This window comes from Hordeum vulgare, chromosome 1H (assembly GCF_904849725.1).
Source record: "Hordeum vulgare subsp. vulgare chromosome 1H, MorexV3_pseudomolecules_assembly, whole genome shotgun sequence".
NCBI lineage: Eukaryota > Viridiplantae > Streptophyta > Magnoliopsida > Poales > Poaceae > Hordeum > Hordeum vulgare.
In genome coordinates, this window is record NC_058518.1 from 390,584,327 (window position 1) to 390,601,038 (window position 16,712).

Sequence of the window (16,712 nt, forward strand, 5' to 3'; positions counted from 1 at the left end):
GGCACCGCAGCTCACCAGGGGGCTGTGCGCAACCCCTCTCCCCATCCCACTTCAGATAAAGGGGGTGGACCTCCTTGGGGCGCCGCCAACCCAATTTGGGTGGCAAGGCATCAAAGTGGGGGGCACCCTAACCCTAGCCGCCACCTATCCCTCCCTTGGCCGCCGGCCCCTAGGGGGTAACCCTAGGGCGCCCTCTCCTCTCGCTTCCTCCTATATAGAGAGAGGTAGAGAGGGGGCGGCCACACGACGATCTTGTCGCGGCGCTGCCCCTCCTCTCCCTCGCAGTTTCTCTCCTCCATAACCCCATGAGAAAGCTCCGCCGAGCTATCACCACCAACACCTCACCACGCCATCGTGCTGTCGGAGGACTCAGGCTGCTACTTCATCATTGCTTGCTAGATCGAGGAGGTGAAGGCATCACCTAGTTCTACGTGTGTTGAACACGGAGGTGTCGTCCATTCGACACTTGATCAGGAGATCTCGGGACTGTTCGTGATTGGATCGCGAAGACGTACCACTACATCAACCGCATTCTTGAACGCTTCCACTTAGCGATCTACAAAGGTATGTAGATCCAATCTCTCCACTCGTAGATAATGATCTCCATAGATTGATCTTGGTGAGCGTAGCATTTTTTTTTGTTTCCCATGCAACGTTCCCCTTTAGTGGCATCATGGCTAGGTCTATGCGTAGATGGCTCTCGAGTAGAACACAAAGGAGTTTGTGGGCGTTGATATTTAGATTGCTTCCCTCTTTTGTCTTTTCTTGATTCTGTGGTATTTTTGGATGAAGCGTCCCGGACCAACTTTACTCGTCCACGTACGAGAGACCGGTTCCATGGACTAACATGCAACTTGTTGCATAAAGATGCATGGCGGGTGTCTGTCTCTCCTACTCTAGTTGAATCAGATTTGAAAAAAAGGCGGTCCTTGTAGAAGGCTAAATAGCAACTTGCATATCACTCTTGTGGTTTTGCGTAGGTAAGAAACGTTCTTGCTAGATACCAATATCAGCTACGTAAAATTTGCAACAACAAATTAGAGGACGTCTAACTTGTTTTTGCAGGGTATGCATGTGATGTGATATGAACAACGACATGATGTGATATATTTGATGTATGAGATGATCATGTTGTAATAGTTAATATCGACTTGCATGTCGATGCTACAGCAACCGGCAGGAGCCATAGGGTTGTCTTTAATTATTGTATGACCCGTGAGTCAATCATTAAGCGCTATGTAATGCTTTACTTTATCGGTAAACGGTAGCAATAGTAGTACAAGCATGGTTGGTGCGACAACCTCTATGGCAGCACAATGATGGATATCATGGTGTGGCGCCGGTAACGATGGAGATCATGCCGGCGCTTTGGAGATGGAGATCAAAAGCACAAGATCATGGCCATATCATGTCACTTATGATTTGCATGTGATGTTAATTCTTTTATGCAACTTGTTTTGCTTAGGACGACGGTAGAATTATAAGGTGACTCCTCACTAAATTTCAAGATAAAATTGTGTTCTCCCCGAGTGTGCATCGTTGCGAAAGTTCGTCGTGTTGAGACACCACATGACTATCGGGTGTGATAGACTCTATGTTCACAAGCAACGGGTGCAAGAAAATTTTGCACACGCGGAACACTCTGGTTAAACTTGATGAGCCTAGCATGTACAGACATGGCCTCGGAACACAAGAGACCAAAAGGTCGAATTGAGTCATATAGTTGATATGATCAACATGAAGATGTTCACCATTGAAACCAGTTCATGTCACGTGATGATCGAACTTAGGTTCGTGGATTTGGATCATGTGTCACTCGAATGACTAGAGGGATGCCAATTTGAGTGGGAGTTTTTAGTAATATAATTAACTAAACTCATTATCTTGAACAATAGTCTAAGTAATCTTTGCAAATTTATGTTGTAGATCAATGGCCCGCGCAGTAACACCCCTGAATTCTAATGTGTTCCTAGAGAAAGCTAAGCTGGAAGATGATGGGAGCAACTTTGTTGACTGGGTGTGTAATCTGAGGCTTGTCCTCATGGTTTCCCAAAAGAACTATGTACTTGATACATCGCTAGGTGACATGACTACTCAGTAGTTCAGTGTGTGATCTTGTATGGCTTATAACCGGGACTTCAAAGACGTTTTGAACGTCATGGAGCATATGAGATGTTCCAGGAATTGAAGTTTATCTTTGAGAAGAATGCCCGGATCGAGAGGTATGAGACCTGTGTAAGTTCTATGCTTGCAAGATCGAGGAGAACGGGTCTATCATTGAGTATGTTCTCAGAATGTCTGTGTATGCCAATCGTCTGGCTGAGTTGGGAATTGCTCTCCTGCCAGAGGCGATCACTGACAGAGTTCTCCAATCACTGCCACCTAGCTACAAAAGCTTTGTGCTGAACTACAACATGCAAGGGATGAATAAATCAGTCGTCGAGCTGTTTGCGATGCTGAAAGTTGCTGAGTTAGAAATCCAGAAGGAACATTAAGTGTTGATGTTCAATAAGACCACCCGTTTTAAGAAAAATGGCAAGGGAAGAAAGGTAACTTCAAGAAGAGTGGCAAATCTGTTGCCCCTCCCGTGAAGAAACCCAAGGTTGGGCCCAAGCTAGAAACTGAGTGCTATCATTGCAAGGGGACTGGTCACTAGAAGCGTAGCTGTCCCAAGTATCTGGCCGTTAAGAAGGCGGCCAACGCCAAACAAGGTATATGTGATATACATGATATTGATGTGTACCTCACCAACTCTCGTTGTAGTGCCTAGGTATTTTATACCAGTTCGGTTGCTCACATTTGCAACTCAAAATAGGAACTACGGAATAGGCGAAGGTTGATGAAGGATGAAGTGACAATGCGCATGGGAAATGGTTCCAAGGTTGATGTGATCGCCGTCGGCATGCTCTCACTTCAGTTACAATCGGGATTAGTGATGAACCTGAAGAATAGTTATTTTGTGCCTGTGTTAAGCATGAACATTATATCTGGATCTTGTTTATTGCGAGATGGTTACTCATTTAAATTAGAGAATAAAGATTGTTCTGTTTATATGAGTAATATCTTTTATGGTCATGCACCCAACGTGAGGGGTTTATTCTTATTGAATCTCGATAGTAATGATATGCATGTTCATAACATTGATGACAAAAAATGTAGAGTTGATAATACCACTTTCTTGTGGCACCCCCTCTTAGGTCATATTGGTGTAAAGCACGTGAAGAAACTCCATGTTGATGGGCTTTTGGAGTCACTTGATTTTGAATCACTTGACACATGTGAACCATGCCTCATGGGATGATGACCAAAACTCCATTCTCCGGAACAATGAAGCGAGCAAGTGACTTGTTGGAAATCATACATACTAATGTGTACAGTCCGATGAGCATTGAGGCGTGCAGTGGATATCGTTATTTTCTCACCTTCACTGATGACTTGAGTAGATATGGTTATATTTACTTAAGGAAACACAAGTCTGAAACATTTGAAAAGTTCAAACAATTTCAGAGTGAAGTGGAGAATTATCGTAACAAGAAGACCAAATTCCTACGATCCGATCGAGGAGGAGAATAGCTGAGTTAGGAGTTTGGCACTCACTTAAGACAATGTGGAATTGTTTCACAGTTGACTCCGCCTAGAACACCACAGTGCAATGATGTGTGTGAATGTCGAATCATACTTTATTGGATATGGTGCGTTCTATGATGTCTCTTGCCGATTTCCATTGTCATTTTGGGGTTATGCATTAGAGACAACAACATTCACTTTAAATAGGGCACCATCAAAGTCCGTTGAGACGACACCATATAAACTATGGTTTGGTAAGAAACCAAAGTTGTCGTTTCTTAAAGTTTGGGGATGTGATGCTTATGTCAAAAAGCTTCAGCTTGAAAAGCTGGAACCCAAAGCGGAGAAATGCGTTTTCATAGGATACCCAAAAGAGACAGTTGGGTACAACTTCTATCTCATATCCGAAGGGAAAAGTGTTTGTCGCTAAAAATGGAACATCTCTTGAGAAAGAGTTTCTCTCGAAATAATTGAGTGGGAGGAAGATAGAACCTGATGAGGTTGTTGAACCTTTACTTCAACCAGAGAGTAGCGCAACACAGAAAGATGTTGATATGGAGCATACGCCAGTTGAAGAGGAGGCCAATGATGATAAGCATGAAGGTTCGGATCAAGTTGCTATCGAACCTCGTACGTCAACAAGGGCACACACTGCTCCTCAGTGGTACAGTAACCCTGTCTTGACAGTCATGTTGTTGGACAACGATGAACCTACGAGCTATGGAGAAGCTATGGCGGGCCTTAGATTCCAACAAATGGTTAGAGGCCATGAAATCTGAGATAGGATCCACGTATGAAAACAATGTGTGGACTTTGGAAAAATTACCTAAAGGGCGAAAAGCCATTCAGAATAAATGGATCTTTAAGAAGAAGACGGACGCCGACGGTAATATCACCGTCTATAAAGCTCGACTTGTGGAAAAGGATTTTTCACAAGTTCAAGGAGTTGACTATGATGAGACTTTCTCACCCGTAGCGATGCTTAAGTCCGTCAGAATCATGTTAGCAATAGTTGCATTTTTCGATTATGAAATTTGAAAGATGGATGTCAAAACAACATTCCTTAACGGTTTCCTTAAGGAATAGTTGTATATGATGCAAGCGGAAGGTTTTGTCGAATGAGAGAATGCTAACAAAGTGTGCAAACCCCAGTAATCCATTTATGGACTGGTGCAAGCATCTAGGAGTTGGAATTAGCATTTTGATGAGGTGATCAAGGCGTTTGGGTTTATACAAGTTTATGGAGAAGCTTATATTTATAAGAAAGTAGTGGGAGCTCTATAGTGTTTCTAATATTATATGTGGATGACATATTGCTGATTGGAAACAATATGGAATTTTTGGGAAGTGTAAAGGATTACTTGGACAATAGTTTTTCAATGAAGGACCTCGGAGAAGCTGCTTACATATTGGGCAACAAGATCTATAGAGAGAGATCAAGACGCTTGATAGGACTTTCACACATCACATACCTTGACAAAGTTTTGAAGAAGTTCAATGTGGAATAGTCCAAGAAAGGGTTCTTGCCTGTGTTGCAAGGTGTGAAGTTGAGTAAGACTCAATGCCTAGTGACTGCAGAAGATAGAGAAAAGATGAGTGTCGTTCCCTATGCTTCAGCCATAGGCTCTATCATGTATGCAATGTTTTGCACAAGACCTGATGTCAGTCTTGCCACAAGTATGGCGGGAGGGTTGCAAAGTGATCGAGGAATGGAGTACTGGACATCGGTCAAGAATATTCTGAAGTAACTAAAAAGGACTAAGGAAATGTTTGTCGTGTATGGAGGTGATCAAGAGCTCGTCGTAAAGGGTTACATTGATGCAATCTTTGACACTGATCCGTATGACTCTAAGTCGCAAACCGAATACGTATATATTCTCAATGGGGGTGCAGTAAGCTGGTGCAGTTCTAAGCAAAGCGTGGTAGCTGATTCTACATGCAAAGCGGAGTACATAGCTGCCTCGGACGCGGCCAAAGAACGTGTCTCGATGAAGGAGTTCATGATAGATCTTGGAGTTGTGCCAAGTGCACTCGATCCAACGACTCTACTTTATGACAAAACCGGTTCCATTGCTATAGCCAAGGAACAAAGGTTTCACAACAGGACCAGACACATAAATCGATGCTTCAATTCCATCCGCAATTACATCAAGGAGGAGGACATAAATATTTTCAAAGTGCACACAGATCTCAATGTTGCAGACCCGTTGAATAAGCCTCTTCCACGAGCGAAACATGATCGACACCAGAACTGTATGGGTATTAGATTCATTACAATGTAAATCACATAGTGATGTGAGCTAGATTATTCACTCTAGTGCAAGTGGGAGACTGTTGGAAATATGCCATAGAGGAAATAATAAAATATTTATTATTATATTTCCCTGTTCAAGATAATCATTTATTATCCATGTTAAAATTGTATTGGTTTGAAACTCAAATACATGTGTGGATACATAGACAACACATTGTCCCTAGTAAGCCTCCGATGGGCTAGCTCGTTGATCAAAGATGGTCAAGGTTTCCTGACCATATACATGAGTTGTCATTTAATAACGGGATCACATCATTAGGAGAATGATGTGATGGACAAGACCCAAACTATACATGTAGCATATGATCGTGTCAGTTTACTGCTACTCTTTTCTGCATGTCAAGCATCTGTCCCTATGACCATTACACATGCAACTCCCGGACACCGTATGAAGGAGAGGTATCTCTTGGCCCACTCGGTAATACATCATCATAATGAGCCTGCAAGCAATGTGACTAAGGAGTTGGTCGTGGGATCTTGTATTACGGAACAAGTAAAGAGACTTGCCAGTAACGAGATTGAGCTAGGTATGGATATACCAACGATCGAATCTCGGGCAAGTAACATACCGATGGATAAAGGGTACAACATACGGGATTGATTGAATCCTTTACATTGAGGTTCAACCGTTCAAAGATCTTTGTAGAATGTGTAGGAACCAATATGGGCATCCAGGTCCTGCTATTGGTTATTGACCGGAGAGTGTCTCGGTCATGTCTACACAGTTCTCAAACCCTCAAGGTCTACACATTTAAGGTTCGATGACAATATAAGCATAATTGAGTCATAGTGTTGGTGACCGATGGTTGTTCAGAGTCCTGGATGAGATCCCGGACGTGACGAGGAACTCCGAAAGAGTCCGGAGGTGAAGAATGATATATAGGATGAAGGTCATTGGAGTCTGGAAGTGTTCCGAGGCATATCGAGGGATTCACGGAGTGCCTAAAGGGGTTTCACGAGGCCCCGACAATTGTTGGGGATTCACGGAGTGCCGAAAGGGGTTTCACAGGTCTTCATAAGCAAGAAAGTTGGATGCACACCCACTTAGGTTTAGTTGATCTTTCATACACTTATAGCTCTAGTGCATCCGTTCCATGGCAATCCCTACTCCTCGCATTGATATCTATTGATGGGTATCTCCATAGCCCGTTGATAAGCCGAGTTAATGCGAGACTTTCTTCTCCACATTTACCCCTTTGAAACCTACCACCATATTCTATTCCACCTAAATGTTATATCCATGGTTTACGCTCATGTATTGAGTGAGTAATAAAAAACTACGGCATGTTAAAAATTATTATCTAATTGCCCGACTTAACACCATGGTGCTTGGCATTTGTATTTATGTAGTGAATACGGAGCCATGCCATGCTAATATGATAAAATAAATAGGGGTTAAACATTCTTTAAGGATCATAAATTTTGAAACTTGACTATTATGTTACTTATGTTTATGAATACTACTATCTTGATGCTTATTATTTCATCGTTTCTCAATGATCACACGTGCAATAGATTACATGTTGTGTAGGATGTCACATCAAATTTTTTGTTTTCTCATTTACTTACTCGAGGACGAGCAGGAATTAAGCTCGGGGATGTTGATACATCTCCAACATATCTGTAATTTTTGATTGTTCCTTGCTATCGTATTATCATTCTAGGATACTTTTTGGGCATTTATTTGTTGATTCATATTATTTTTGAGCGCTAACCTATTAACCCAGTGCCTAGTGCTAGTTGTTGTTTTCTGCGTGTTTTTGGCTTTTTCACGTGTACAATACCAAATAAAGTCCAATTGCCACGAATATTTTGATAATTTTTTCTGGATGAAAAGAAGATCTTTAAGCCTCGGGAGGAGACAGGAGGCCGCACGAGAGAGACGGTACACATGAAAATTGTGATGAAGTGATTCATGATGTTTCCTTGAATGAAAAGCATGATTGCAATGATATTGTTATAAATTCTGTTAATACAAATTGTGATAATGATATGCAAACCCACAAGCTTGGGGATGCTATATTTGATGAGTTTGCCATGACCACTACTTATTGCAATGATGATGATTGGGGTGATAATGCTTCTTATGATCATGATAATTTATTTAATACTCTTGATGAATATGACATCGAAAGTGGGTTTGGGAGAGTGAGAACTTTAGGTAAAAACAATCCCACATATTTGGAGAGTGTTCAATCTTATGAATTTTTTGATAAAAGTAGGTTTGGAGAGGTCATTACTTTAGTTGATGTTAATCCCACTACCTTGGAAGATTGTAAGACTTTTATGCATGTGGATCATCAAAATAATGCTTTATGTGATAACTATATTGTTTAATTTATTCATGATTCTACTGAAAATTACTATGAGAGAGGAACATATGCTTTTACATATTGCAATAATATCAAGTTTCTTCTCTTTGTGTCGGAAATTTTGAAGTTATACTTCTTTTGCCTTCGTATGCTATTTTAGTATTTTCGCATAATTTGTTTGCTCACAAAATCCCTATGCATGGTAAGTGGGTTAGACCTAAATATGCTTTCCATGTGATTCATGATGCTCTCTTTATGTTTCAATTCTTTACCTTTATGCGAGCATCATTGAAAGCATTATGCCTAGCTAGGGGCGTTAAACAATAGGGCTTGTTGGGCGGCAACCCGATTTTATTTTTATGCTTTTGTTTTTGCTTATGTTTATAAGTGTTGCACACATTATTACCTCTATAATAATTGTGTTTTCTTGTTTTAATTAGCTTTTGATCCAAGTAAGACCTTTGGGATGGTCTATGGTGTTTGCAAGTTGATTTTGCTGAAAAACAGAAACTTTCGCTCTCAGTCGAGAAATTTTATAAATTCAGTGGAACATGCTTTTGATTTGAAGTTCTTACACAATATTGGATTACAAATTTCCCATATCTTCCTAATAGTTCAGAATTTTTGGAGTTACAGAAGTATTCGAAGTAAACAGATTGCTACAGACTGTTCTGTTTTTGACAGATTCTGTTTTCTTTGTGTTGTTTGCTTATTTTGATGAATCTATGGGTTGTACCGGGGGGTATGAACCATGGATAAGTTGGAATACAGTAAATCTTACATCAAAATAAATAAATTATGAGTTCACAACAATACCTAAAGTGGTGATTTATTTTTCTTATACTAACATATCTCATGAGTTTTCTGTTGAGTTTTGTGTTGTGAAGTTTTCAAGTTTTGGGTAAAGATTTGACGGACTAAGGAAAAAGGAGTGGAAAGATCCTAAGCTTGGGGATGCCCAAGTCACCCCAAGCCATATTCAAGGATACCAAAGAGTCTAAGCTTGGGGATGCCCCGGAAGGCATCCCCTCTTTCGTCTTCAATCCATAGGTAAATTTACTTGAGGCTATATTTTTATTCACCACATGATATGTGTTTTGCTTGGAGCGTCTTGTATGACATGAGTCTTTACTTTTTAGTTTGCGACAATCATCCTTTCTGCATACATCTTTTGAGAGAGAGAAATACACTGAATCGTTAATTTATCAGAATACTCTTTATGCTTCACTTATATCTTTTGAGCTAGGCAATGTTGTTCTAGTACTTCACTTATATCTTTTAGAGCACGGCGGTGTTGTGGAATTATTAAAACTTTCGTTCTTCACTTATATTATTTTGAGAGTTCTTTAAACAGCATGGTAATTGTTTTAGGTTATGAATTTAGTCCTAATATAATAGGCATCCAAGAGGGATATAATAAAAACTTTCATATTAAGTGCATTGAATATGATGAGAAGTTTGATTCCTTACATATAGTTTTGAGATGTGAGGATGGCGATATGAGAGTCATACTAGTAAGTAATTGTGAATTAGAAAAAATACTTGTGTTGAAGCTTGTGATTCCCGTAGCATGCACGTATGGTGAACCGTTATGTGATGAAGTCGGAGCATGACTTGTTTAATGATTGTCAACCTTTGTGTGGAGGTCGGGATCGCGCGATGGTTAACTCCTACCAACCCTTCTCCTAGGAGCATGCGTCTAATATTTTGCTTCGATAACTACTAGGCTTTTGTAATAAGTATGTGAGTTCTTTATGACTATTGTTGAGTTCATGGATTATACGCACTCTCACCCTTCCACCTTTGCTAGCCTCTCTAGTACCGCGCAACTTTCGCAGGTACAATTAAACCCACCTTCCTCAAAATAGCCACCGTATATGTTCCTCTAAACATCCACTATACCTACCTATTATGGCATTTTCATAGCCATTCCGAGATATATTGCCATGCAACACCATCATCCCGTTTTTACGACGCGCACCATCACTTCCATATTGCTTGTAGAGTCATACTTTGTTCTAGATATTGAGTTGTAAGTAAATAAAAGTGTGATGATTTTGCATTATTATAGCATTGTCCCTGTGTGAGAAAAATGATGATGGAAGCTATGATTCCCTCACAAGTTGGGATGAGTCTCCGGACTTTACAAAAAATAAAAGAGGCTAGCGAAGCCCTTTAAAAAAATAGGCCATAGAAGCCCATCCAAAAAAGAAGAGAAAAAAAGAAAAGATAAGAAAGAAAAAAATAAGAAAAAAAGAGAGAAAGAGAGAAGGGACAATGCTACTATCTTTTTCCACACTTGTGCTTGAAAGCAGCACCATGTTTTTCATAGAGAGTCTCCTATGTTGTCACTTTCATATAACTAGTGGTATACACCTTTTGCACAACCACTTAGTTTTATTTTTGAGCTTTCATACAGTTATAGCTCTAGTGCATTTCTTGCATGGCAATCCCTACTGACTCACATTAATATCATTTGATGGACATCTCCACAGCCCATTGATATGCCAAGTTGATGTGAGACTATTTTCTTCCTTTCTTTTTGCAACCTCCACCACATTCTATTCCACCTATAGTGCTATATCGATGGCTCACGCTCATGTATTGCGTGAGACTTGAAAAGGTTTGAGAACATAAAAAGTGTGAAACAATTGCTTGGTTTTCACCGGGGTTGTGCATGATTTAGATACTTTGTGTGGTGAAGATGGAGCATAGGCAGACCATATGATTTTGTAGGGATAACTTTCTAAGACCATGCTATTTCGAAAGGAAGCAATTACCTTATTAGTATGCTTGAAATATTATTGTTTTTATGTCAATATAGACTTTTTTGAGTCTTATGGAGCTGAATATTCATGCCACATTAGAGAATATTACATGGATAAATATGTTAGATAGCATTCCACATCAAAAATTCTGTTTTTATCATTTACCTACTCGAGGACGAGTAGGAATTAAGCTTGGGGATGCTGATACGTCTCCAACGTATCTATAATTTTTGATTGTTCCATGCTATTATATTATATGTTTTGGATGTTATATATGCATTTATATGATGTTTTATATTATTTTTGGGACTAACCTATTAACCTAGAGCCTAGTACCAGTTTCTGTTTTTTTCCACATTTTTGAATATTGCAGATAAGAAATATTAAATGGAGTCCAAACGGAATACAATCTCCAGAAAGATTTTTCTTGGACTAGAAGACACGCAATAAACTTGGAGTAGGGGGCAAGGCAGTTGCCGGGAGGCCACAAGCCTGCAGGGCGCGCCCTGGGGGCTGGCCGCGCCCCTGGCTTATGGCCCCCTGCAGGTCTCCTAACCCTAATTCTTGGCCTATAAAATCCCAAATATTCTAGTATCACCAAAAAGATCCACAAAAATACTTTTACGCCACCGGGAGCCTCTGTTCCCGAGAGATCCAATCTGGGAGCCTTTTCCGATAATCTGCCGGAGAGGGAATTGATCACGGAGGGCTTCTACATCAACTCTATTTCCCCTCCGATGATGTGTGAGTAGTTCACCACACACCTAGTGGTCCATAGCTAGTAGCTAGATGGCTTCTTCTCTCTCTTTGATCTTCAATACCATGTTCTTCATGATCTTCATGGAGATCTATCCGACGTAATAATCTTTTGCGGTGTGTTTGTCGAGATCTGATGAATTGTGAGTCTCTTCTGAATTCACAATTTCTTACTAGTATGAAAATTATTTGAGTCTCTTCTGAATTATTATATGCATGATTTCATATCTTTGCAAGTCTCTTCAAATTATTTGTTTTGTTTGGCCAACTAGATTGGTAATTCTTGCAACGGGAGAAGTGCTTAGGTTTGTGTTCAATCTTGCGGTGTCCTCACCCAGTGACAGTAGGGGTAGCGAGGCACGTATTGTATTGTATTGTATTGTATTGTATTGTATGGTTGCCATCTAGGATAAAAAGAAGGGGTTTTCATCATATTGCTTGAGTTTATCCCTCTACATCATGGTATCTTACTTATTGCGTTACTCTGTTCTTCATGAACTTAATACTCTAGATGCAGACATGAGTCGATCGATGTGTGGAGTAATAGTAGTAGATGCAGAATCATTTCAGTCTACTTGATACGGACGTGATGCCTATAAGCATAATCATTGCCTTCAATATCTTCATAATTATTTGCTTTTCTATCAATTTCTCGACAGTAATTTATTCACCCATCGTATTATTTTCCTTTATGAGAGAAGCCTCTAGTGAAACCTATGGACCCCGGGTCTATTTTCCATATCATATTTTCTGATCTATAAACCAAATATACCAAAAATACTTTGATGCAATTTATTTACTTTAGTTTTACTTTCAGATCTATCAATATTTTATATCTATCTCTATCAGATCTCATCCTTGCAAATAACTTTGAAGGGATTGACAACCCCTTTATAGCGTTGGGTGCAAGTGTTTGATTATTTGTGTAGGTACTACTATTGGAGTCTCGCTTGTTCCTCCTACTAGATTGACACCTTGGTTCTCAACAAACTGAGGAAAATACTTATCTACTTCATTGCATAACCCTTTCCTCTTCAAGGGAAAACCAACACAAGCTCAAGAGGTAGCAAGGATCGACAAAACCTTCTCGTTATATCACATACAACCTTTCCTTAAGGAAACCGTCAAGGAAACACAATTTTTGACATCCTTCTGCCACATTTCCTATTCAAAAAATGCGACAACTACTAACATAATCCCAACAGACTTTAGCATTGCTACGGGTGAGAAATTCTCATTATAGTCAATCTCCTTGAAATTGTTGGAAACCTCTTTGCAACAAGTCGAGATTTAGAGAAAGTGACATTACCATCAACGACTATCTTGTTCTTAAAAATCAATTTGTCCTCAATGACCTTTTGGTCATCGGGCAAGTCTATCAAAGTCCATACTTGGTTTTTATACATGCAACCTATCTAAATTTTATGGCCTCTAGGCATTTGTCTGGAATCCGGGCCCATCATCGCTTCCTCATAGTTCATAGACTCATCATTGTCTAACAACATAACGTCCAAGACATGATCATCGTACCACTTGGGGCACTACGTGTGCTTGTCGACCTATGCGGTTCAGTAGTAACTTGATTCGAAGTTTTATGATCATCATCATTAGCTTACACTTCAATTGGTGTACACATCATAGGAACACCTTTCTGTGTTGCACTACTTTCCAATTCAATTGAAGGTTGAATAACCTTATCAAGTTCTACCTTCCTCCCCCTCACTTCTTTCGAGAGAACCTCCTTCTCTAGAAAGGATGCCTTCTTGGAAACAAAGAGCTTGCATTCGAATCTATGATAGAAGGTATTCCCAATTATTTCTTTAGGATGTCTTATGAAGATGCACTTTTCCGCTTTGGGTTCGAGCTTATATGTCATAAGTGTCGCATCCCCAAACTCTAAGAAACGACAACTTAGGTTTCTCGCCAAACCATAGTTCATACGGTGTCGTCTCAACGGATTTAGATGGTTCCCTATTTAAAGTGAATGTAGTTGTCTCTAATGCATAACCCCAAAACGGTAGTGGAAAATTGCTTAGAGACATCATAGAACGCACCATATCCAATAGAGTACGGTTACGATGTTCGGACACACCATTATACTGAGTTGTTCCAGGTGGCGTGAGTTATGAAACAATTTCCACATTGTCTTAAATGGATACCAAACTCGTAACTCAGATATTCACCTCCACAATCATATCATAGACATTTCCATCTTCTTGTCACCATGATCTTCAACTTCACTCTGAACTTGCTTAAACTTTTTAAAATTTCATACGTGTGTTTCAGCAAGTAAGTATAATCATATCTACTCAAAACATCTATGAATCTAAGGAAATAACAATATCCACCACTTGCTTCAACACTCATTGAACTGCATACATCAATATGTATTATTTCCAGTAAGTCACTTGCCTGCTCCATCGTACCAGAAAATGGGGTCGTAGTCATCTTGCCCATGAGGCATGGTTTGCATGTCTCAAGCGACTCAAAATCGAGTGGGTCCAAAGATCCATTAACACAGAGTTTCTTCATGTGCTTTACACCAATATGACCAAAGTAAGAGTGCCATAAGTATGTGGTACTATCGTCATTAACTTTGCATCTTTTGGCATCAATACTATGAACACGTGTATCACTATGATCGAGATTCAATAAACCATTCACAATGGGTGCATGATCATAAAATATATTATTCATGTAAAGAGAACAACCATTATTCTCTAACTTAACTGAATAATCGTCTCGCAATAAACAAGATCAAGATATATTGTTCATGCTCAACTTAGGCACAAAATAACATTTATTTAGGTTTAATACTAATCCTGAATGTACAGAGAGTGTGTCGATGGCGATCACATCAACCTTGGAGATATTGTCAACGTGCATCGTTACCTCGTCATTAGTTAGTCTCATTTATTCCGCAGCTCATGTTTCAAGTTACTAATATTAGCAAGTGAACCGGTATCAAATACTGAGGGGCTACTATGAGCACTAGCAAGGTACACATCAATAACATGTATATCAAATATACCTTTCTTGTTGTTTCCAACCTTCTTATCTGCCAAGTATTTGGGGGCAGTTTCACTTCCAGTGATCATTCCCCTTACAATAGTAGCACTTACTTTGAGGTTTAAGTCCAGCCTTGGGTTTCTTCAAGGGACCAACAACTGGCTTGCCATTCCTTCTGAAGTTTTGCTTCTTTCCCTTGCCCTTCTTGAAACTGGTGGTCTTATTAACCATTAACATTTGATGCTCCTTCTTTATTTCTACCTCCACGGAGTAAAACATCGTGAATAGCTTAGGGATCATCTTCTCCATCCCATGCATGTTATAGTTCATCCCGAAGCTCTAGTAGCTTGGTGGTATTGACTGGAGAACTCTGTCAATCATTGTCTTATCAGGAACATTAACTCCCACTTGATTCAAGTGATTGTAGCACCCAGACTTTCTAATCACATGCTCACCGGCTGAGCCATTCTCCTCCATCTAATATGAAAATAACTTGTCAGCGGTCTCATACCTCTCAACACACGCATGAGCCTGAAATACCAATTCACCTCTTGGAACATCTCATATGCTCTGTCGCGTTCCAAACGTCTTTGGATCCTCGATTATAAGCCGTAAAGCATGGCACACTGAACTATCGAGTAGTCATCAGAACATGCCTTCTAGACATTCACAACATCCACAAACGACACTTGAGGGGGTGGTGCACCGAGCGGTGCATCAAGGACATAAGCTTTCTATGTAAAAATAAGGTCAATCCACATATTACGGACCCAGCCTGCATAATTGCTACCATCATATTTAAACCTTGTTTTCTCTATGAACGTATCAAAATACAGAGGAGCTACACAGCGAGCCGTTGATCTACAACCTATTTTGCAAAGACATTCTTAGATTATGTCATGATAATTAGTTCAGTTAATCATATTACTAATGAATACCCACTTAAATCAACTTCCCTCAGGTTGTCCAAGTGTTACAGGATCCAAATTCACCAACCCAAGTCCGATCATCACGTGAGATGAGGTGGTTCCAATGATGGAAATCTCCATGTTGATCATATCTACTATATGACTCATGTTCGACCTTTCGGTCTCCTATGTTCCAAGGCCATGTATGTACATGCTAGGCTCGTCAACTTTTAATCCAAGTATTCTGCATGTGTAAAATTGGCTTACACTTGTTGTATGTGAACAAAGAGTCTAACACACCCGATCATCACGTGGTGTGATAACCCACAAGTATAGGGGATCACAACCGTTTTCGAGGGTAGAGTATTCAACCCAAATTTCTAGATTCGACACAAGGGGAGCCAAAGAATATTTGTAGGTATTAGCAGCTGAGTTGTCAATTCAACCACATTTGGAGATTCAATATGTGCAACACAGTGATCAGTAGCATAGTAATATGATAGTTTTGATAGGAGTGGTAATAGTAGCAATAGCAATGGTAACAGTGATAGCAATTTTGTAGGAGTTGTAACAATAGTAGAAATAGTAGTAACTTAGCAAGAGCAATATGTGGAAAAGTCACATGCATTGGATCAATGATATTGTTGGATAATATTCATCATATAACAATCATAACCTAGGGTTGCACAGAACTAGCTCCGTTCATCAATATACTGTAGGCATGTATTCCGTAAATAGTCATACATGCTTATGAAAAAGAACTTGCATGACACATTTTGTCCCACCCTCCCATGGTAGTGGGGTCCATGAGGAAACTAAGGGATATTAAGGCCTCCTTTTAATAGAGAACCGGAACAAAGCATTAACACATAGTGAATACATGAACTCCTCATACTACGGTAATCACCGGAAAGAACCCAATTATTGTCACTTTGGGGTATGCGGATCCTAACACATAGTAGGTGCATATGACTTGCAAGATCAGATCAAGAACATAGATATAATGGTGAAAACATAAACGGTTTAGATCTGAAATCATGGCACTCAGGTCCTAGTAAAAAGCATTAAGCATGGCAAA